The following is a 25062-nucleotide window of genomic DNA, read 5'->3' as shown; positions in this document are numbered from 1 at the left end:
CATCAGTTGGAAAACACTATGATTGAGAGTTGCTCCGTCAATCAGAGGCTTCTCTTGAAGTACTCTTACCCATCGATTCTGGAGGGGAGATCATTTGGTAGCAGTTTTGGGAAGGGCCGTGGGGGTGGGCTTACCAAGGTCACACTGTAGTCCAGAGTAGCATGAAGGCAGTATTTTCAGCCATTCTAAATCTGCCATGTTCAGAAACTTTCCTTCCATCCCTCCAGAAGGCTCCCTCTGAAACACAGAGGTACCAAACTCTCTTACCATATGTTCTTCTCTAGAGCTGTGGGCTGTGCCAAGCATGGGCAGGGGAATCACTGAATTGAAACTGGCAGGCTCTAGGGCAGGTTCTCAAGAGCTTACCATGCTGGCAGTGCCAAGGCAGAGGCTATGAGCCTGGAAGAAGAGCAGTCTTAGACTGATACTGAGCAGAGGGCTAGAACAAATTTTGTAAGCAGTGGGGAAAACTGGGTAGAAAAAGAGGTAAAGGATCTATACCCTAAAAACTACAGAACACTTCTGAAAGAAATTGAGGAAGACACAAAGAGATGGAAAAATATTCCATGCTCATGGATTGGCAGAATTAATATTGTGAAAATGTCAATGCTACCCAGGGCAATTTACACGTTCAATGCAATCCCTATCAAAATACCATGGACTTTTTTCAGAGACTTAGAACAAATTATTTTAAGATTTGTGTGGAATCAGAAAAGACCCCGAATAGCCAGGGGAATTTTAAAAAAGAAAACCATAGCTGGGGGCATCACAATGCCAGATTTCAGGTTGTACTACAAAGCTGTGGTCATCAAGACAGTGTGGTACTGGCACAAAAACAGACACATAGACCAATGGAACAGAATAGAGAATCCAGAAATGGACCCTGAACTTTATGGTCAACTAATATTCGACAAAGGAGGAAAGACGATCCACTGGAAGAAAGACAGTCTCTTCAATAAATGGTGCTGGGAAAATTGGTCATCCACATGCAGAAGAATGAAACTAGACCACTCTCTTGCACCATACACAAAGATAAACTCAAAATGGATGAAAGATTTAAATGTGAGACAAGACTCCATCAAAATCCTAGAGGAGAACACAGGCAACACCCTTTTTGAACTTGGCCACAGTAACTTCTTGCAAGATACATCCACGAAAACAAAAGAAACAAAAGCAAAAATGAACTATTGGGACTTCATCAAGATAAGAAGCTTTTGCACAGCAAAGGATACAGTCAACAAAACTCAAAGACAACCTACAGAATGGGAGAAGATATTTGCAAATAACATATCAGATAAAGGGCTAGTTTCCAAAATCTATAAAGAACTTATTAAACTCAACAGCAAAGAAACAAACAATCCAATCATGAAATGGGCAAAAGACATGAAGAGAAATCTCACAGAGGAAGACATAGACATGGCCAACATGCACATGAGAAAATGCTCTGCATCACTTGCCATCAGGGAAATACAAATCAAAACCACAATAAGATACCACCTCACACCAGTGAGAATGGGGAAAATTAATAAGGCAGGAAATAACAAATGTTGGAGAGGATGTGGAGAAAAGGGAACCCTCTTACACTGTTGGTGGGAATGTGAACTGGTGCAGCCACTCTGGAAAACTGTGTGGAGGTTCCTCAAAGAATTAAAAATAGACCTGCCCTACGACCCAGCAATTGCACTGTTAGGGATTTACCCCGAAGATTCAGATGCAATGAAACGCCGGGGCACCTGCACCCCGATGTTTCTAGCAGCCATGTCCACAATAGCCAAACTGTGGAAGGAGCCTCGGTGCCCATCGAAAGATGAATGGATAAAGAAGATGTGGTTTATGTATACAATGGAATATTACTCAGCCATTAGAAACAACAAATACCCACCATTTGCTTCAACGTGGATGGAACTGGAGGGTATTATGCTGAGTGAAGTAAGTCAATCGGAGAAGGACAAACAGTGTATGTTCTCACTCATTTGGGGAATATGAATAATAGTGAAGGGGAATATAAGGGAAGGGAGAAGAAATGTGTGGGAGATATCAGAAAGGGACACAGAACATAAAGGCTTCTAACTCTGGGAAATGAACTAGGGGTGGTGGAAGGGGAGGAGGGCGGGGGGTGGGGGTGAATGGGTGACGGGCACGGAGGGGGACACTTGACGGGATGAGCACTGGGTGTTATTCTGTATGTTGGTAAATTGAACACCAATAAAATTAATTTATAAAAAAAAAAAAAGAAAACTGGGTAGAAGCATCCTGTCAGTGGGTAGGGTTGGGGGAACACAAAGGGACTGTCTTCACTCACTTTCAAATACATCTGAACAGTGTCCGACTCTGTTAAGGTCAGATAATTTCTTTATTTGCTGCTTTAACAAATATTTGTTGAACAGTGTCAGGCATTGCGATGGTTAATTTTATGTGTCAACCTGACGGGGCTGTGGATTGGTTGAGCTTTGTTTCTGAATGAGTCTCATTTCTGGATGTGATGAGCATTTGGGTAGGTAGACTGGGTAAAGCAGATTGGCCTCCCTAATGTGGCCTTGTCCCCTAAAGTCCAGAATAGAATAAAAGACAAGGTAGAGAGAATTCTCTTTGCCTGATTGTTTTCAAGTTGAGACACTGGTCTTCTCTTGCTTTTGGACTTGGACTTGGAGTAGAATTTACATCATCAGCTCTCCTCCTTCTCAGTTTCTCCAGAGAAACAGAACCAATGGGATGTGTCCATTATAAGGAATCAGCTCACACCATTCCAGAAGCTGAGAAGTTCTGATCCAGAAGAGATAAGAGTATAGTTCCTATTGGTTCTGTTTCTCTGGAAAACCCCAGCTAATACAACCTTGTTATAGGCCCTGAGATAAAGTGGTAAACAAGAAAATAAGGCCCTGGTATCACAGGTCTTACATTCTTGTTGAGTAAGACACAAAGGAAACAAATAAGTGCACATGAAAGATATCAAATAATGATCAAGGCTGTGATCCCCACAGAATTCAAACAAAGTGGCGTGATCGTAAGTGGCTGAATGGCTCTTCTAGATTGGTAGTCCAGGAAGGTCTTTCTCAGGAGGTAACAGAAGACCTGAGAAAATAGCCTTTCCAACAGAGAAAATAGTAAGTACAAAGAAGCCCTGAGGTGGAAACAAGCATGATAACCACTGCTTGTGACTGGGTGGTACCCTCTCCACGAGACCAGGACTTTGATCCATGATGACCCGGCACAGCCAACATTCACCAAATGTTTGTGGAAGCTCTAGTGAGGGGTCATGTACTTAAGTGAAAAATACATCTAAAAATGTAAAAAGGAGCTGGCCCCCTTGGATGGAGAGGTGAGGAATCTTGGAAGAGCCTCCATGGCAATTTGAAATCACCATGCATGCTCTCAAGAGCCCGTCAAGACCTCTGAGCTCTTGCTTCTTTTTTAGAACCTGTTCCTAGGACAAGGAGACATTCATCTCAGCTCTCCTTGAGCTGTTCCTCATAGCCTCACAAGCTCACTGGGCTTGTTCCCATCTTGATGCTTTCCTCTCTTCTAGAATGGTCTTCCCCCAGCCTCTCTGTTCTAGTTGTAGCTCAAGTTCAGTTTGCTGTCCACGTGTCTCTTTTTCAGCTGAGTTCTGCAGGTCCCGGAGCCTGTGACCAGTGCTTCCTTGTGGCTGGCTTGAACTTGCATTTGGTTTGCCTTCTTTCTCCTTCCCAGAGAACTAGAGGTGAGGTAGATATGCAATGCAGTTATACTTGTATATTAGAGTGATTACTTAGGATTGTGGCAAACAGCCAATCCTGTGTTTGGGTGATGGTTTCTGGATGATGCTGGAAGTGGGCTATAAAAAATGCTCTTTCAGGGAGATGGAGGTCCAGTTTCTGGGCTTTGGGGTGATTTTTAAAAATTTTTATTTATTTATTTGACAGAGAGAGCAGAACAGGTGGTGGCAGACAGAGGGAGAGGGAGAATCAGGCTCCCCTTGGAGCAGGGAGGCCAATGGGAGGCTCTAACCCAGGACCAATCCTGGGATCTCATGACCTGAACCGAAAGCAGTTGCTTAAACAATTGAGCCACCCAGGTGCCCTCAGGTTTCTTTTTTGTGCACTTAAATTAGATAACAAATTATTCTATTCTTATGTAGTGAGTCAGCAGATGACTTATTCATAAGATGCTATATCCTTGTCCTCAGAAGAAGCTTCCTGCAACTGGTTGATTCAGTGGACTCAAGTTGTCCTTCCAGCCTGATGGATGGAGCTGGAGCACAGGCTCACTTCTGGCATTTTTCTCTGAGGCTGTGATATGTGTGTTGTTTGAGTCCTCTGAATGCTTGCCTCCTTCAAATTGTATTGTTTTTTCACCTCAGCTTTATTGAGGTATAAAATAAAATAATTTTAAATAAAATAAAAATTGTGTGCATTTCAGGTGTACAATAAGATGATTTGATCTGCATATACTTTGTGAAATGATTACCACAGTCAAGTCAATTAACACATCCATCACCCACACAGTCATCATTTCCTGTTTTTTTTTTTTTTTTTTGTGGTGAGCACGCTTAACATTTACATTTAGCAAATTTCAAGTACACAATATGGTATGTTACCTACAATCTCTCCTTGTTGTACATTAGCTCCCAGGACTTATTTATAATATGTATTTCTTGTATGCCAACTGCAAGGCAGTGTCCCGGTGGTGGCGGTATGGTGTGTGCATTGGACTGGTGTGGGAGAAAGCCTAAGACATATTAAATACCTCTGCACCTGAGAACCACAGTTAGCTAGGGAGACTGGACATGCCTACCCAGCTCCAGGCCAAGCAGAATCCATACTATATAGATACCTCATTAATATGGAAATACCCTCATTTCTATGGAAACTCTCAGCATGGCTCACAGTGTTGTGTGGGTCTTGCTGTTCATGACCAGCTAGGATGCCATCATGGCTTTGACAGATGGTGGGTACTCTAGCACCCAGATGATGGCCCTTCTTTCCTCATCAGGCCTCAGGGCTGGGTGTGGGCAGTGTTGGGGAGCCTCTTCTTTCCCTGGCTCTGCCTCTCATGTCCTATCTTCTCTGTGTCCCAGCCCATCTGGTAGGTGCCCCCAGTCTCTGAGAGAGCAGCATTTCTGGCCTCAGGTTATTCTAGGTGTGAGTGGCCTTATGGCTTTCACATTCTGAAATTATAGCATCTGTAAAACAAGCCAACTTGTTTCTCACTGATGTTGGTCAAATCCTCAGAGACATTACAAGCACAGAGTCTCTATTTATACTAAGTCAGACCTTCTTTCCACCCACTGGAGGAAAGGGAGGAAGGGGGAGGGATGAAAAGGACCAGAGCTACGTTTTTCCACAGGCCAAAGAGAAGCAGTGAAAGGACTTGCCTCACAGGCAACTCCTCAAATTTAAATGGCAATAATGCAAGCAAAGCCCATGGCACAGTGCCAGCCACAGAATAATCTTTCAACAACCATTATCAGTAGTAGTAGTAGTATTGTAGCTATATCCTGAGGGCTAGAGGGCCTTGGATAGTTGAGATGCTTCAGTGGTAAATTCTTCTAGAATCTCTCTCATAATTGTGTTAGGCTCTTTGTTAGCTGCTCTAGTTAAGCTATTTCTAACAATCCTATGGAAAATACTGCATTCATCAAGATTTTAGTTTTTTCGTTTGCAAACAACTGCTTTCTGGGCAAGTGTAGCAAAAAGAGGAAGGTGCATGGACATTCCCCATGAATTCCAAACTGTTGGACCATGAGGACATGGAGGAGGTCAGAGCTAAGCATCTCTAGGAGTCTGAGAGGCAGCACTTCTTGCATCTTCCACCAACAGACCCATAGCTGGGTCTGTTTCCTTATCGGTTAAATGGAGATGACAAAGGTAATGGTACATCTACGTAAATTGGTTCTGAAGATGTAAACAGTGATAGTGCTTAGAATGGTGTCTGGCACCCAGGAAATGCTCTCCATGTTTGCTTTATTATTATTTTTTTTAATTATTATTGCTGTTGTTTTTGTTAGCACCAGAGACTTCATGTGTCTGTCTTTGTGCAAACATAAACTTCCAGAAAAGAGAAGTGAGTTGCCTTATATTGAGACAGGTGTCACCTTGGATGACTCAGTAGAGGCACAGGTGGAAAGATGGCTTGGTACAGACATGGCTCTGGGGACTCACAGCACTGTTTGCAGAGACGGCAGCTCTCCCAGAAGCTGTTTGCCGAGTCACTATTCCCACTGTACAGAGGAGGCAACTAAAATTCAGATAGGGCATGTTACATTCTCAAGGGCCCATTGTCATCAGTGAGATGTAGAACTTAGATTAAAATGTAAATTTCTGGGGCCCCGGGGTGGCTCAATTGGTTTAGTGTCCAGACTCTTGATTTCAACTCAGGTCATGATGTCAGGTTCATGTGGCGCTCTGCACTGAGCATGGGGCCTGCTTAAGATTCTCTCTCTCTCTCTGCCCATCCTGCTCTCTAAAAAAATAAAATGTAAATTTCTATGCCTTTTAAAGCCTACAATCTCTTCATGTACTGTCTACTATGTTACCTTACCTGCCTCCATTCCCACCCCTTTGCCAGTCTGGGCAGGTGTAACCACCTACCTTTGAGCCAAAACCATGATGTGGCAGGTTCTTCCTACTGGAAGGAACCATCTGGGGTAAATAACCACAAGAACACAGTAATATGTTGATACTGACTTCACAGCAAACTGATGAGAGACAACCTGAGGTTCACTCTTCCATTTTAAATTAGGTTACACAGGCCATTAAGCCAAGTAATAATAGATTTTTAGATATTTGGACAGACTGCACAACAACCAGAACTTATTGTTGTGCAAATGAAAAACCAGCCTTTCAAGGTCAAATACCTTGATTCCAGCTTAAAACTAACCTTGTCGCCAACACTGGCTTTGAGTAGGGAAAAGGCTTTTTTAGGCATTTATCTTGACTTGTTTTCACCACATGCTTATCTTCTAAATGCTTTCTATCTGTAATGAAAGGACTTTCTTAAAATGAAAGGACATTTTTGAAAACCATTGTCAAGAAATAGAACTTATCTTGGTTTTGGAGCTGGTACTGATGGTGGGTCTTCTTATTACAAGAACCATGGTCCCTTTCTTTTAATTACACCAACACGACCCATCCAGCCTGCTGGTGTAACACTGAATGGATTTCAGGAGGCTGTGTAGAACATTCTGCAAGTTCTGGGTGTTGGTGGATTCTTTTTAAAATTCTCAACCTTGGGACGCCTGGGTGGCTCAGTGGTTGAGCATTTACCTTCGGCGCAGGGCATGATCCTGGGGTCCTGGGATCGAGTCCCATGTCGGGCTCCCTGCATGGAGCCTGCCTCTCCCTCTGTCTATGTCTCTGTCTCTGTCTCTCATGAATAAATAAATAAAATCTTAAGAAAAATAAAATAAAATTCTCAACCTTGCCAATGTATGTTCTTAAACAAAAAATGACAATAGGAATGTAGAACACTGCTTATAAATTTTCCTTCTCTAGACACTCTTTGCTTTACCAGTAGACTGAATGCTCCTCATGGTCAGGGACCTTGTCTGGCTTGCTCATTATTGTACTCCCACGGCCTGGCAGAAAGTTGTTTGCCCAACTGATCTTTCCCAAGGGGAAGGATTCCAAGGACTTTGGCTTCTATTACTATTGTAATCACTACATACAAAGGAGTAGCAGGATAGAGCAGATAGGATTATAAGTATCTTGGAGACATGTAAAATGAGGCAGGAAAAAGTCAAGTTACCTGTCCCAAAGTTAAAAAGCCAATGAGTGAAAAAGCAGAGGCTGGCCCTGGGCTCCGGCCTCTGAGCTTGTCTGTGTGAACCTGAGGTCGGTTTCCCCAGCTGGGACAACAGGAGTTCCATATGCGGCAGGAACGGATGTGAGAAGTTTTGGAGAATTATTGTCTTTAGTTGCTATAAGATCCTGTGTGAATGTTTCCATATGAAAATATTTCAAAATTGATAATGAATTAATAGATATTTAGAGTCGATTTGATATCATTTTATTTTCTCAAACCAAGCCAAATACTTCCTACATCCACAGTGATGACATTTATCATCATTTATATTTTCTTTCCTTTATGAGTAGTCAACAGGACATAATTTATTTGTAACTTCACTGTGATCAATAAACAAGCAACCACATGGTTCCCCCAATCATTTTATCTACTGAAACAAATTCTGAAGCTCATGGCAAATATGTCCTAACTCCAAGCATTTTCATATCATTTAGCAGCCAATGTTTGGCCTCCCCAATTCCAGTCTAGCTTCCTGAAATTTTCTACTTTCATTATAGAACACATTCCTGGTTTTCTTTCCATCTTCATGTTATATCCTTCCCTAATTCCTCCAAGTCTGGATTATATTTAAGGTACACTGAAGAAGCAGTTGTATGTTCTAGAGGGAGCTCATAATGGCTTGCTAGAGACAATTGGTAAATTTTCAGGAATTTTGCAAGCTGATCATTCACCACAGCGATTATTAAAACTTAAAATTACTTTCACTTCACGGCACCTGGGTGGCTCAGGTGGTGAAGCATCTGCCTTTAGCTCAGGTCATGATCTCAGGGTCCTGGGGTGTAGCCCCACATGGGGCTCCCTGCTCTGCTGGGAGTCTGCTTCTCCCTCTCCCTCTGCCCCTCCCCACAGCTCGTGCTCCTCCTCTCTATCAAATAAATAAATAAAATCTTTAAAAAAATTACTTAAGTAACATTTAAAAACGTAATAAATATGTAAAATGTATTACTAATTATTTTACTACATTTTGCTATTATGTATGCTCTTGGGGTTACTGGTCCATTGGTGGGATTATGATATAATGGTACTTACTGTCCATTTCTTCCCCACTCTGTGTTCAGTGATGTCATTTTGGCAACCTGAAATAGGCCCCAGTGGGAGTGTTTCCACCATAGAAATTGGCAAACAGAACAAAGCAGGGATTGTTCTTCTATGAGGCCTGTTGTTAACATTGACCAGCATACCGCTGAGTACAGAGAGGTGAGGGTAGATAGAGCAGCAGGAGAATGATGTAGCTCATTCTGAGTTCTGTCAATGGCTGGTCACCTGAGGTGAGATGCCTGACCTCCCTGAGTGTTAGTCTCCTCATCTGTAAAGTGGGAGTGTTGTGAGATTCAATCAGTGCAATGCATATAAGACACATCACAATTCTTAGTTCAGCCTGTGGAATGGGTTCTAGAAATGCTGGCTAAAATAATCCTTAAATAATTCCAGCCTTCTCTGCTTTCTCTGGTAGGAAGAAGTCAGCATGTCTTTCTAGGGATATCTGCTGTCTGATGCTCCTTTTGTCATCTACAGAAGGAGCGCCATTTGTCTCAGGGGTGGGTTTTCCCAGCAGTTAAGCACACACCTTGGTGGAGTCTGAGGGGCCTCGTGTGGGTGGGATGGGAGTGTCGGTGGGGGTGAGGGTGGAGATGTGGCTAGCGGGGTGGGAGTGGGGGTTCAGGTACAGTGAGCCAGGAGCCAGCTGAGCTCATGAGAGCAATCCCTGGGGGAGAAATGCTCTGCTGTGTGGGAGAGGAGGACATCCAGCTTTCAAGGTGAAGCTAGTTCTGGGCTTGGCTTTATTTTCCTCCCTATTGCCATATACAGAAGTGTGGAACATCGTGTTAGGGGTGCTTTGAGGAGTCAAAATGAACCAATTAGGAGGATCTTAGAAAATTCAATGAAAGGAAAAGTTGTAGTCAAGATGGTATGTGCACCTACCCTGCATGGGAGTCTACAGAAGCAGTGAGCTTCCTGGGTTTCCCAGAGCACATCAGATGGAAACTCCAAGCACCTTTCCTAACTATCACAGGCAGCCTTCGAAGACATTTGAGGGGCAGACTGTGGGTTACAAGCAGCAGCCTATCCAAGCTGCACACAGATATTGCTCCAGTCTATAGCTGGCCCCAATCTTTCTCAAGCTGCAGCCTGTCTGTCCAGCTTCTTGGCATAGCTTCCCTATGGGCACCCTCTACATCAACAGATGAACCTGAAGTCAGTAACTCTTCCCCACAAACAGGCTCCACTGTGCTGGTCGTTTCATTAGTGAACCATTTCCTTCCAAGATGTTTGAAGTAAACAACTGCTAGAAACAGCAACCTACCAGCTCATGTCCCCCAAACCCAAAATAAAGCCTAAAGGATTTGCTGCTAATTTATGTGTTCCCTTTTCTATAAAGGATTCTTTTTCTAAAGGATTTTATTTATTTATTTGAGAGAGAGAGAGAGAGAGAGAGAGAGAGCGAGCACAGGAGCATGAGAGCAGGGAGGGTAGAAGGGAGAAGCAGACTCCCCACTAAGCAGGAAGCCCGATGCAGAGCTCAATCCTAGGACTCCAGGATCAGGACCTGGATCAGGACTCCAGGATCAGACCCTTAACCGACTGAGCCACCCAGGCACCCCTCTGTAAAGGATTCTTGATGATTTATAAAGTAGGTCTCTCCAAGCTACCTCCCATGACTCAGACAATAGTTTTGTAAATCATCAGGTTTCTATGTGTGGTCTTCTAAATGATAATTTGTTGGCTACTAAAGATGTCCTCATGATTCTGAATAACCAAAAGCAACAGATTTATTACATTTAACTTTTACTTACTTCTGCCTTTGCCTGTGTGATTAGAGCTATGGGAGCCAGCAGTGACTGGCACACATTACTGGCAAGATGATATTTCCCTTATTTCTGACAAATCTTTGATATTTGAGTGCTTTTGCTTTTAGCAAGGAAACTTTAAAGTGAAGAATCAGGATGCTCTCAGAAAGCGTTTTATTTTGAGGTGGAATGGGAGAGAACAAAACCTAAGTGTGCTGGTGGGCTTCCAGGTGAGGTGCTTTCCTGTATAAATTGGTGGTGATTCAGGGTGGGGTGGGTACTCCTGCAAGGGCAGATCCATGATTCTCAGGGTACAGAAACTAAGCCAGGTGTAGACTCTTGGCAGGGACCACCTGGAGCTTGGTCTGATGCCAGGATGGAAGGGGTGAGAGTGAGTCTTACGGCTACTAATCAGTGTTGGCTCCCTTTCCCCTCCATATCCCCTCCAGGTTAACATCTACACTTTCCTCAGGCCCAGAGTAAATATCACCTTCTTTTACCTCCTTCTCTGAGGGGGTCTTCCTTGACTCACCCAGCCAAGCTGATTTCTCCTTTGTTGTGTTCACATGGCATCCCATCAATCCTCCCCCTTTCAGATGGTATTGCCTTATTTGGACAGATTCATACCTGTTTCCCCAGCAGGGCTCTGAGTTTGGGTGGGCAGAGATGATTCATCCTCATGACCCAGGGACCATCCAGTGTCTCCTACCGCACATTAGGTTCTCAGGAGATGCTTCTTGGAACAACTGGCTAATGAATGGAAGGGTTAACTGAGCAGGGTGGAAGGTGTAGGGCATTGGAGGGCTGGAAGCAACAGGGTCCAACAGACTATGGGTATATTGTTCTGGTTAAAACTTCATCTTAAAAAATGGTGTCTTTGAATTGAGAGGAGAGGGGAAAGCACCTACAACCAAATGGCTGTTATGTGCCAATGAAAGTGAGTGAAAGCAACTTAAAAGCACATTACACCCAAGAGCTCTTCTGTGGATGTGTTGGACATGACCTTATTTTATGCTGGAATAGAAGAATTCAAGAGGGCAGGAAGGGATACCGGGCTTCATATCCATTATCCAGACACGCGTGTCACAGGAGTGGCCCACATACTCGGGACCAACTGCCCTCACATAATTATCTCACTGAAAGATGCACCTCTCTAAGCAACCTGGACAGGAAACACAGACATTTAGTTCCAGTCCAAAGTGTTTGCCAGAAAATAGCCAAGCTATCAATCTCTAGAGTATTTGGAGTTATTTTTACTTTTTATTGCCTTTTTAAGTGCTAGTGTGAAAGGGTAAGCCAGAAATGAGAACTTAGTGCAGCGAGTTTTGGATGAGAGCTTTGACCTAGCCTTCTGAGAGGCCGAAATAACCTCTCAGGCCCAGAGTGATGCCTGCTGTCCGCCAGGGCACGCAGGAGGGAAGAGTCTGTGTGTGATCTAGGGGCAGGGAAGCCAGGTGGGGATGGCTGTTTCTCCTCTTCTTTGGAGAAATTAAATTAGTTGTCTCAGACTTGGTGAAAGATAGACCGAGGGTCTTGAAACACATCTAGTGTCTCCGATTTTATAGGGAGGAAGGGGGAGAAGGGGAGGGGGAGAGAGAATGCAAGAAAGTGAAGTGACAACAGAGAAGGGAAGGGAGCTGTGGTTCTCAGTTTCCCCACAGGACCAGGGAGAGAAGTATCCAGGCAGGTGGAGGCAGGTGTTAGGAGTTGTGTGGTCCTGGCACTGCCTCCCCAGATGGGCATCTCCAGCAGGACTGGTTTATGGAGTACAGCAATCCCTCCCTTATCCAGGGTTTCAGGCATCCACTGAGGGTCTTGGAGTGCATCTCCCATGGAAAGAGGAAGAACTGTGGTGCTGTCAGGAGCAGCCACCTAACACCCATTCCAGGCTCTTGTCAGCATTCAGCCAAGTCCAGCAACCTTTCTCTTTTTCACTGGCCAAGCAGGATATTGCCTTGAGATTACAATTCCCGAGACAGCAGAAGACCTTAAGAAAGGAGCTTTACTGAGGCCTCCTGTTTGCAGCATTAATGCATCACTGAAGTTTCCTTTGAATGAATTTCCAGCCCTCTCCTGCTACATCCCACTGCACCCCAGGGGAGGGATGCACAGGTGACTGCAAGGACAGCATCGGTGTGGAAGTTGAAGGGTACTTCCTGATTTGGCTTTGTGCCTGCGGGCTTCTCACCTTGGATATTGGAAGAAGATGAGGCAGGGTCGATGTGAGCAGTGGGCAAGAGGTGTGGGTTGTGTTGGCAAGTCTCCTCTGTCCTCTGAGACTTTGTTAATATCCACCCACAATTTGAACTGGAAGCATGAGGATTGGTTCACTCAGCTATTTATTCCTGTGTCCACTCACTTGGAAAGGAGAAAGCAGGAAATATGAAGTAAATCACATTTCCTTCATAGCTGAGTATGTTGGACTTGTTTTCAGATTCTTACAGTTACCTCTGCACGTTGCAAGAGAAATAGACGCCATAGTTTTTCAAAGATTATGTCTTTTTTTTCTTAGCTTTCCTCTGGTCTGGAGTCTTCCTTTGTTTTGCAATTGATTTTTGAATTTCTTTCCATTGGCTCCTTCCCTGGCCCAGCAGCAGTTTGAAGCAGCAGGTGTAATGGTCCAGACCACAGAGAGGATCAAACACTGGAGCTGGGTTTTGGGTACCTGAGATGGAATCTCACATTACCATTAACCAGTGGTATACTAACTAGTAGGACACTTTTGGTAAGCCGTTTGTCTCTTCAAAGCTTTAGTGTTGTCATCAGTAAATTGGAAAAGTGGCCATCATGTCATAACACAGGGTTATGTACAAGTTAAAAGAGAGAACATAGTGCAGGAAACGGGCACCAAAGTAAGTGTTGGTGGCATAAATAAACATATGGATGAGTGAGCCTTGAGCTTGACTGAAGGACAGAATTAAGACAAGTCATTGTGATTTTTTTTCTGATTGTTGAATTGTTTCTTTTTACACACTTAGAATTTTGGCTGATAAGACAGCAGTCATCTGAGTTCTCAATCGAAATGCTTACTTTTCTGGATCTTTAAGAAATTTATGCACATATAGTGGGTGTATGTATGGGATGTATGTGTGTTTCCCATATTTTATGGTGGAGACTGGTGTTTTGGTGTCATCCAAGCAGTTTCTGTGTGGTGAGCCAAAATACACTAAGCTTCCAGATAAAGACATATTTTTCAAGCAATGCAAATTGAGACTGTGTTCCATGATTATGTATTTCTAGCACGATACTTTATACTATAAAAAGTAGCATCCAGTGTGGTGTTTCAGGGAGTTTGTGGAGACTAGAACTGGGTGGTTTAATCCTTAAGTGCATGAAATGCTTTATACTTTTCAAAGTCCTCTTATTTACAAGATTTTACTGGATTCTCACAATACCTCTTGCAGATATATAAGTTTATTGTTGTATCTCCATTTTATAGATCGTAAAACACACACCTGGTAGTCTTGGGCAAGTTTTATAGAGGAGATGGCATTAAAATCCTCATACTGTCACTGGAGTATTATTCTTGTTCGCTAGCTGGTCTCCCAGTTTCCTTTTTGTCCTTCCATAGCCTGGTTTCCACACAGCAGCAAGAGTGATCTTTGAAAGTGTGGGTCAAAGCATGTCACTCTCTTGCTGGAAACCCTCCAGCAGCTCCCCATTGCAACCCCTCAGTCTAAAGCCCTTGGAATGGCTTATAGGCTCCTGGGTGAGCTGACCTCTGGCTACTTCTCTGGCCTTGGCCTTCCATTCTTTCTCTTGCTCACCAACCCCCAGCTCTTTGGTCTTTGTTTCCTAAACTTGCCAATGCTTTTTGGCCTCAGGGCTTTGATATGGGCTGTTTCCATTGGCTGGGATGCTCTTTTCCTATGATGATATCCAGTTTTATGATATCATCATGAAAACATATTTGAGAATCGAAGCTGGAATCACCCTGTATTATTTTCTTCAAAACACTTATGACTATCTGAAATTAACAACTTCATTTACTTATTTCACCTCTTCTCACTAGAATGGAACAGACTTTAATCTGTTTTGTTCATCCCTATATATCCTACAATGCTTAAAATAACACCTGTCACATAGTAAGTGCTCAATATTTATTTGTTGAACGAATGGCTCCTCTTTATTACTTAGGAAGCAATGTAAGAATAGGAAACTGGGTTAGGATTTGGGGTGAAGTAATCCAACAGCTGTTGGCAAGGTATCTTAAACCTGAATTATTTTAAGGACTTAAGCTGCTACTATAAGCCCAGACACAGAGTAAATGCAGTTATGTAACATTATTCTCCCAAAGAACCAATTCATAGCAAAATTAGCAGATTTGAATATATGCTAAGTATGAGGCTGTGGAGGTCTCTGCCAAAGTCAGTATTTGTAAATTCACAATTTTTATTTAATATCTAATACTGAAACCAAAGTGCAGAAATTTACTGAGATAATAACATTCATTCTTTGGGGAATATGATAAAATTGAGCTATAAAAACAAGCTTCTCTTTTATTGTGAGTTTCTGTTTCCAATAAATTTCAGCTCTAAGTCAGTAAGTAGGTGACTGAAGGTCCAAGTACGTGAATGAGCAAAATTACAGCTGTAATCTTGACAGCTGACTTCTGATTTTCTCTTCTCCAAGAGAAAGTATAGAGGTGCACAGAGAGTTACCATTCCATGCAAAAGGGAAATTTGTGCTAATAATAATATAAATAAGGTTTCATGGATGAATTTTATCTTCAGTTTTCCATAAGAATTTTGTCATCAAAATGCTTACAAAGAAGTTGATGTGCGGATTTGCTTTTTTCCCCTACCCACAAAATTTCTACAACTCACTGACGCCTTCTTTAACTCCTATAACACATACTTGGGAAGAACAGCAGAGCTCTTTTTCAATTTAAGGAACAAACACAATCTCTGTTGCCAAATTGGTATGAAGTGTTTTCTGACAGTGGTTTCTGCCACATGAGTTCAGAAAGAGTCATTATTTGGGGAAGTGGGGTGCTGTGGATCCTGGGACAGGTGCTGGACGGAATCATGTCCCTCTGTACTTGATGCGGAGCTATGCAGGGGCAGGAGGGTGCGTTCTGCTCTATCCCTGCTCTTTCATTTTTTTGGTATTGATTTCTTGGAAATAGGTTCCAGTCAGTCCTCTGGAGGCATTACCAGTTGAGAAGGGACATTAGCAAAGAACAGTCGTAAGCTGTGTCTACAGGAGTCTCTATGATTGGTTTCAAAGCGACACATTCGTCAATCAGCCTTTATCTTTAGATGAAGGAAACAAATGACCCATCATTTGCTCCACTGAAGAAGGAAAATTTTGCCCAGACTGACTAGTCCATTTAAGACTGAGCAGCTTTGTCTATGTTACAAAACAACGGGAGAGAAAAGAAATTGAGCAATTAGATCAAGTAGCAGGTTTACCTGGAAGAAACTTTACCTGCGTTTTTTGTGTCTTTTTAAAAGATTTTATTTATGTATTCATGAGAGATACAGAAAGAAGCAGAGACATAGGAATAAGGAGAAGGAGGCCCCCTTTGGGGAGCCTGATGCAGGTCTCAAAACCAGGACCCCCGGATCATGACCTGAGCCAAAGCAGACGCTCAATCACTGAGCCACCCAGGCATCCCCTGGGTTTTGTTTTAATTGAAAGTAAAACACCTTTCAGACTCTGAGGTTGCTTCAGGCTTGTCTAGGTGACTAAGTGGTTTGTTGTTTTCTTCGTGACCCACGGTGAGGTCACTGTGACCTCTTCCTTGGGCAGGCAGTCTCCTTACTGTCCTGCTGACAGGCTTCCCTCAGTTCCCACCACTGTGCCTTTGCTTCACTGAGCTGCCTTCTTTTGTACCATATGTGTTGGAGGAGGACTCAGGATCTCATTTTAAACAAATATTCCAGGGGGTCTTAAGGCAGGCAAGTCAGTCAAGCCAAGCTGCAGTGGGATGGTAAAATGACTCAAGGTCATTTGGGGGCAGCCCCTGCTTCAAATCCTCTGCTCTGGGTTATCCATACCAGCATTCAGGGCCAGGGTTAGTCCTAAGGCTAGAAGCACCAGTCTGTATATTGGAAGCCACCTTGGAGCTGATGCTCAATTTATGGAGGAGGAAGCAGAAGCTTCCCTGGGAACTTGCCTTGCCCACATGGAGCATTGGAGGGAGAACCCAGATGGCCAACTCAGGGCTGGTTTCATGGGCTTGTGCCCTCCTGCACCCCTGCACATTAAAGGGCTCTACCTGCGGGGTTTAATGTTCTGTTGTCATCATTTTGAAATTTGGAGTAATTTTATCTGTGAATGTGTGTTTTGTGAGTGAAGGCTGGTGGGGCTATGAAGCATGCACACAAATTCACTGGCCCCACACTCCCTGCAGAACCGAGGGGTCCCATGTGGCAGGTACATAGGAATTTGGGAGACTCCAGGGGCGTATATGGTGTGAGGCCCAAAGGCTGAGTGAACTGGGCACTGAGAGCCCAGAAGGCCATGCTTCCCTCTCGAACCACAATTTACTTCCAATACAGGAAGGAAATGCCATTTAAGAAACCCATGTGACCAAGGAACCCTATCATTTCCTTTCTTACTGGTGTTCCTTATGTTTGCATGTTCAAAGGGGGCATTCTGAAAATGAACAACATAAAGGTAAGTGGTAAAAGTTATCCTATTAATGTAAAATTTTAATTTTGCTTTCCTTGGAGCAGTCTTCACTTGCAAGGTGAGAGGGACCGTGGAGGGAGGATAGAGCTTTCTCTGTGGAGCTTCCAGCACAGCCACGTTCCCTACGAAAGGCAGGAAGGGCAGCGCAGCAAGGGGGCCCCCCCAGAGGCTCCAGTGTCTCCTCAGTCAGGATGATGTCACTCTGCCTTTCACAAGGAAAATCTGTGCTGCAGCTTTACCTTGGTCTCCATGGAAACTGGGGAAGTATTAACAATGAAAAGTTAAAACACCTTTCTGCTGGCTCTGCTTTAGGGAAGGATCTCCCTTAACTGAATTATGTTAATGGATGTAGCCTGCGGCTGGCTCCTGCCATCCTAGTGACAAAGCTCTGTCCTTTCAAGCACAGGCTTGTCTGGTGAAGTGATCACTTCTTTTCACCCTTCCAGGCCAGCCAACAAGAGAACACCAGCCCAGTCCCTTGTATCCCAATGAGGGAAGGGCAGGAGCTCAGGCTTCTCTGAAGACGCACAGATGAGCTGCACAGCTCTCAGCTTTCTGTGAGTTGTAGTTTGATTTTCTTAGATCTGAAAGCAGACATCTTTTGGAAGGCTTGTTTATACTTTGGTTTGAGCCAGCCTTGGAAGAGGGAACTTGCTCCCAACGTTGAGATTATGAGATTACCGTGGGGAGAAGGGAGTGAGTTTCCACATTCCCACCCACCCTGAGCTTCGGAGGAAGGAGGCTGCCCAGGGTGCTAGCTGGGTGCTAGCTCTGGGAGCACTTTGTTCTCTCTCTGGCTGTGACCCAGAGACTTTACAAGGAGTCCTCCCAAGAGAACACAAGGGAGGACACTGAGTTGTGACACTCCCTGCTCCAAGCAAAATGCCTCTGACCCGGGCCCCCAGTCCTCCTCTGCAATAGTACACACATATACACACATACACACATGTATGCGCACACACAGTTGCTTGGCCATGCACCCAGGGGGCCATGGCTGCAGGGGCTCTAGGGCACAAACACTCCTGTGTTGCTTCCAGGAGCCCTAATGGTGCATTTCTGTGGAGAGGAGATAAGTGTCCTAATTAGGAAGTCTTCGAAAATGAGTGATCGAGGCATTATTGGATCTGATTTGCACATCACTACAGTCTGAAGCCAGAACACATTAAACAGCTATGAATTAGAGCACCGGGCAGGGTAGGCAGAGAGAAAGAAGTGTAAAAGGTCTATTGGGGGAGAAAATCCTTAATGAGTTTTCTATTGAAATAACTGATGAATGGCTTGTTAGAAATAGGCCAAGGGAAAAAATATATTTATATATTCACACTCTCTCTATCCTTTGTGTCCAAGTTGCTGTCCAGAAATCTTTTGTTCTGTGGTCTATTACCATTAGAGCATTAACACAAGTAACGATATCTTTATATCATGGTTTCAACATGGCAAAATAGTTTAGAAATATAGTGTGCTGGGAACCAGGCTGGTGTCTCCTTGTGGGAATCCTTAGGTTGCCCTTCAAATTCTTGCCTTTTTAGAAAACGACTCCTCGTGAAGACTTTTGGCATCCTGCTTTTCCCTCTATGCATACCCTCCTTCTTCCTCTCTCATAACAGGTTTCAAAAACTTTTAAAAATGATTGTTTATAGTGTTATTTTGTCCTTGCTTCTGTTAGTGCAGTGGAATAGTGCAGTAGGGAAGGCATGGGGATGAAGCATGAAGCAGGCCTGTATGCAGAGTCCTGCTTTCTCCAATACGAGTCTTGTGTTTTTAAGACAAGGTGTAACTCTTGATTTCTTCAGCTGTAAAGCAGGGATGATGACAATATCTACTTGGACTGTTGTTATAAGATTTCAGTGAAATAATAAATGTAAAATGCAGAATGTGCACTGTTTAAGAATGAATGTCCAAGATAATTATTCAGGCATAATTACTGGTACTATTTCGATAGCTTGCAATCCCTAGAACTTGTGGATACATTACCCTATGCGACCAAAGAGATCTTGCAGATGCGATTAAGTTGGGGGCCTTGAGATGGGAAGATCATCCTAGACTTTTTGGGTGGGTCCAGTGTAGTCACATGGGTCCTTAAAAATGGAAGAGGGAGGGGGCACCTTGGTAGCTCAGTTGGTTGAGCGTCCGACTCTTGATATCAGCTCAGGTTATGATCTCAGGGTGTGAGATTGAGCCACCGATCAGGTTCCATGTTGGGTGTAGAGCCTGCTTGGGATTCTCTCTCTCCTTCTGCCCTCCCCACCTGCTCACACACGTGCACTCTCTCTCTAAAAAAATGGTGGAAGAGGGAGACAGAAGAAGGGTGGGAATAATGAGATATGGGGACTGCACCCACCATTGCTATATTTGAAAATGGAAGAAGCAGCTCAGAAATCCAAGTGGCTCCTAGAAGCCAGAAGAGGCAAGAAAATTTATTGCCCCCTAGAGCTTTTCATAAGGAATACAGAACTGTGCACACCCTGATTTTAGCCCAGCAAGACCAGTGTCAAGCTTTTAACCTACAGAACTGTAAGACAATAAATTTGAATTGGGCATCTGGGTGGCTCAGTGGTTGAGCGTCTGCCTTTGGCTCAGGTCGTGATCTGGGGGGTCCAGGGATTGAGTCCTGCATCAGGCTTTGTGAAGGAAGCCTGCTTCTCCCTCTGCCTGTGTCTCTCTCTCTCTCTGGGTTTCTCAGGAATAAATAAATAAAATCATTTTTTCTTAAAGCCACTAAATTTTTGGTAATTTGTTATAGCAGCAATGGGAAACTAATCTGCTCACTTTAAGGATTACTCTCCACCCAATAGCCAGAGGGAACTTTTGAGAACTTTGGACAGATCATGTTTCTTTTCTGCTGTGGACCTCTACTGTGTCCAACTTGCTGTGAGTGCTCCCAAGTCCCACAACTGTCCTCAAGACCCTACGAAATTGAACTCTGCTACCTCCTGGATCTTTGCTCATAAGTCTTTTCCATCTCTGTTTGTGGCTGCTCCTGAGACAGGGTAAGTCCTCTCCTCATCATTGGGCTTTTGCCTGAATTGCCTTCCACTTGAGACCCTCCAGCCTCAGGTGGATGTGATGTAGGGGGTAAATACACCGACTAGGGCCAGTGTGCCTGGGTTCAAATCTCACCCCTGCCACTTGCAAGTAATTTATCTCTTGCGTGTTTGCAGTTTCCCCATCTGCAAAAGGAGGCTAATCATAGCACCCCTAGCATATGATTTTGATGAGGATTAAAAGAGCTAACCTGTGTAGAGAATTTAGAAGTATACCTTCTTCTAAACAGTAACCTCCTCAGTAACCATTCCAGTGTATCTGTGTGGCTCAATGCATTTTCCTGTCTGCTCTTCTTACCTCTTCCTATCATCCTCTTGTACTTTATCCTTCTTTATCTCCCTGTGCTCATCACCACCTGACATGTTATGTATTTATTTGCTAGTTTCCTTGGTCTCCCCTAGACTATAAGCTGCACCAACAGGAACTTTCTTTTGATCATCATTGAATCCTCAGCCCCTGGACCAGTGCGTGGTTTCAGTAGGCACCCAATGTTTGAGAACATGTTCATTCCTGTCGGGAGTGCTGGGAGGAGACATCTGCAGTGAAGTTGAGGGTGAATGAGTGCGACCTTTAGGGTTATTTTTATCCCAAATTTGAAGATGTTCTCATGTTCACAGCAGTAGGTGTAAGAACCAGCATCTATAGTCTTGGTTATGTGTCTGGTATCTCAGGCAGTTCGTAATACCTAGTTTTCATGTCCTTTTTCACCAATGCCTTTCCCAGTGGGCCCTCCAGTGGGGTTCCTGCTCCTTGCCCTGGGAAACACATTTTACTTGCTTGAGTCCTTAGATGCCTACTTGGTGCCATGTGATAGTTGATAACTATGACTTCATAAAACAAGCTACATCCATGGAGGGAGCATGAGGCCTTAAAGGAACTAAAGATGCCCATGACCTCACATTACCTCTCAAGTATTGAAAATGAGGTGAACAGGAGGAACAGCCCTATGGAAGACTCCTAAAGTCACATCAAAATAACTGACATTTGTAGCTCTCACAGTGGGCTATTTGTCAGTGGTGCTGTAGAAACTGATTAAAAGTAGGATGTGGCTGATTTGGAGATATAAATCCTGCAGAGCTATGGATTCTTGAGTGTAGTCTTATTTGAAGACTTTTGTTCCTTGATATTGGTGACACCTTATTGCCACCTGCAGACTTTGCGCACACAGAAATACTGGATGGGGTATTTTGACTTAGTTGATTATCAGTCCATTGATAGATTTTTTTAAAAATAAAATGATGGCTTATTTGATTGAATTAAGAAAATCTACTGTTTGACTTATATATCAGTCATGGTTTTGGTGCAGGTAGTAAGTACAGATCTAGAGGCACCTGAGTGGCTCAGTCAGTTAAGCAACTGACTCTTGATTTCAGCTCATGTCATAATTTTGGAGTTCTGGGCTCAAGCGCCATGTTGGGCTCTTTGCTCAGTGGGGAGTCTTCTGGAGATTCTTTCTCTCTCTCTTTCCATCCCCCTCACTCTCTCCCTAAGATAAATAAATAAACCTTTTTAAAAGTAAGCACCATTCTATGCTTTTTCCCTTTACTTCATTTTATTGTGGTAAAATATACATACGTTTAAACTTGCTGTGTAACCGTCTTTAAGTGTACAAGTTAGTGGCATTGAGTACAGATACAGTATTGTGCAATCATCACCACTGTCCATTTCCAGAACTTGTTCATCATCTGAAGTAGAAACTGTATTCACTAAATAATAACTTGCCATTTACCCCAACCTGAAGGTCTCTAATAGCCTTTCTTGTAGGCCTGGTTTCATGATAACAGATTCCCTCAGCTTTTGTTTGAGTGAGAATGTCTCAATTCCATTCTTATTTTAAAAGATGGCTTTGCAGATATGGAGTTCTTGCAGGACAGTTCTTTTCTTTTGGCCTTTTAAGTGGATCATCCTCACTGCCTTTGGGCTGAAAGACTCTACTGAGAAACCCACCAATAATTGTATGGAGGATCCTTGCATGTAACAAGTCACGTCACTGTCACCGATTTCCCCAGTCCCAAAACCTTTACTCTCCATATTCAAACTAAAACCTCCAGCTGTGCTCCCCCCAGTTCTCGAATGTATCTTCCTCTCTATCCTCATGACTTTAGTTCACCAGCTCTTGTTAGGATTACAATTTGCTTCCAACCATGTTTTTCCAAGCATGCTTTTTGCCTTTCTCTGATATGCTTTCCATGTTTCACAAGTTTGACTGATCAGAGGCAATTATGAACAAGAGGTTCACTTTTTGAAGTTGTTTGTTGGTTCCTCCTTGCCTTTAGCCAATCCAGACTCCTGGCCTTGACCTATAAGGCCTGTTGGCACAGGGGCCTCCAGCCTACCACTCCCCTCTGTCTTTGCCCCGGTTTTTCAGGCTCACTCAGCCACTGGCAGTTTCATGACAGTGTTGTGGGCATATTTTGTAACCATTTGCCCAAAAAGTACTTTCTTTTGCTCTTTACTTGGATCATTTCCACTCACCACTTAACCCTTGGCCTAAGACATACTTCATCTGGGAGCCTCATCACACCATTTTCTTTCCAGCACAGATAAAGTATTTTTCATACTCCCAGAGCATTTTGTACATGCTTTCATCACACCACTTAGCTCTCTGCCTCATACAACCTTCTGTCTGTGAAAGTGCTTTCCCACCGTATAGTAGGGAAGGGACATTTTTATTTGATTTTATGTATTTAATGCCTAGCAAAATGTAGGCCCTATAAATCCTTGTGGAATGGATAAGTGAATGATTCCCCACCATCCTTATGTAGGAAAGTGTTTTTAGAAGGCTGTCAGCATCCTTCTTATCGTTCTTTAGAGAAAATAAAAAAACAAATTACTCTATTAGTAATACTTTATCCAATAGAAGGATATATGGGAAGAGTCTGGCTAGTTTCTGTATCTTTCAGGAGAAAGAAATGGGATTAATGTTCTATGAATAGATTTTTTCAATACTTTTTTATAAAAAAGCATTGAAAGAATTTTTTATGTAAAAAATATATTCTTTGATTTTTCTTTTTGAGATAGATAGAGAGAGGGAGAGAGAGAGAGAGAGAGCATGAGTAGGGGGAGGGGCAGAGGGAGAAGAAGAGAGAATCTCAAGCAGACTCCCCACTGAGCATGGAGCCTGATGCAAGGCTTGATCTCATGACCCTGAGATCATGACCTGAGCCAAAATCAAGAGTCAGATGTTTAACCAATTGTGCCAACCAGGCAATCCTCTTCTTTGATTTCTTTAGGGCAATAAACAAAAACCATTTTTTTCCTCTCAATTGGATGCTTGTACACTTGTGCCCATTCACATGACTCTTATTCAACTATTCCTCCCTTCCTGTCATTGCTTAAGCATCTACTTTTATTGTTTCCCATTCATATCTCCTTCCCAGCCTCCTGTCACCAAGTGTGGACCTCAGAACAGAAGTTATTTTTTCTTTCACTGAGGGAAGCCTTAGGTCAATGCCAAACTGGTGGTTCTTCCAGGACCCAAATTTCTATCACATCGAATGACATTCTGTTCTTGTATTTGTTGAATGTTTCCACAGATCGACTTGCACCATTGTCCTTCCTTATGACTGAGCTGTCTTCTGATTTTTATTGTGAATAATATAATATTCATAATATAATAATTCTGGAGTATAGCCCTTCATATTGCACTAAAGAGGTCTATGTAAGCCGTCAGATCTGGAGAAAGACCAGAGGAAAGAGTACTAAGTCAGATTAGGTGAAGTCCTTTGAGAGAGAGAGACATGCAGTACCCCTACAAGCTGACCAGTCATTTCCACAGTTGTTTCTTTTGGAGGGGACAACCAAAATTGGACCCTGGAGAGGTGGCAGTCTAGATGAAAGGGGAAAGTAGCTTTGAATTTCCATAGGACAAACAGCCAACATGTATTCCTTGGAAGATCCAGAAAACATAGGCCCTACAAACTCAATGCTACATCCCTCTTCAGTTTTTCCCATTAAGCTCACTATGCTTTAGTTCAGTTGGACTACTCATTTTTTCCTAGTCATCTCTTGAGCATCTCTATGCTTTTAAATCCCCTCTTTGGTTGCCTCTCCTTGGAAAATATCCATTACTGTCCAATTTGTCTGAGTTCTTCCCAGTCAAGAATACAGGTGGCTATGTGGGGCTTCACCATACTCCCAAAGAGTAATCTCTTCTTGCTTCTGTAAAGCCTCAAAGCAATGTCTTCAGTCCTCTCGTTACCTACTTTATGTTGAGGTGATTTGACTTTGTTTATTGTGCACCTTAAAACCCCTTGTCTGTGCCCAGCACCTGCCTTGTGTCTGATAGGTGCTCCAAGAATCAGTGTTGTAGGATGCCATGGAGAGCACCAGGAGATACTCAGCAGAGGGCAGACAGCTGGGCCCAAGGGGGTGCAGAAGTATGAGAGATATCAGAACGTGGCAGCATTTTCACAACTGAGGCATGGAAGACCAGATGCTAAGTCAAAAGCTGCATTAGAAACTTCAGGGCTTTCATGTATTCCTGCCCTTTGGGAGGCAAAGAAAGATGCAATAAAGAGCCAATCTGAACTGATGTCCTGCTCTCTTCTGCCCTGTTCTGGAACAGTTATTTTGGGAAGAAAAAGAATGTGACTGAGTCTCAAGGAAGGTGAAGAAGCCCAGCAGACGGAGACTTTTACCTTTCTTACACTGAACACATTGACAGAATGACCTAAGCTTTTTCTATAAGGAGCCTTTAGGTTATTTTGGCAACCCTCAGGGAGCCATCGGTATTTGGACAGTAGGGTCAGGTAAAAATAACGCCAGCCACATGCACTCAGCTCTCCTGGTAGTCTGGGTCTGTGTA

Source organism: Nyctereutes procyonoides, unplaced genomic scaffold, assembly GCF_905146905.1.
Source record: "Nyctereutes procyonoides isolate TBG_1078 unplaced genomic scaffold, NYPRO_anot_genome, whole genome shotgun sequence".
Classification (NCBI taxonomy): domain Eukaryota; kingdom Metazoa; phylum Chordata; class Mammalia; order Carnivora; family Canidae; genus Nyctereutes; species Nyctereutes procyonoides.
Note: the sequence above shows the minus strand (reverse complement) of the source record.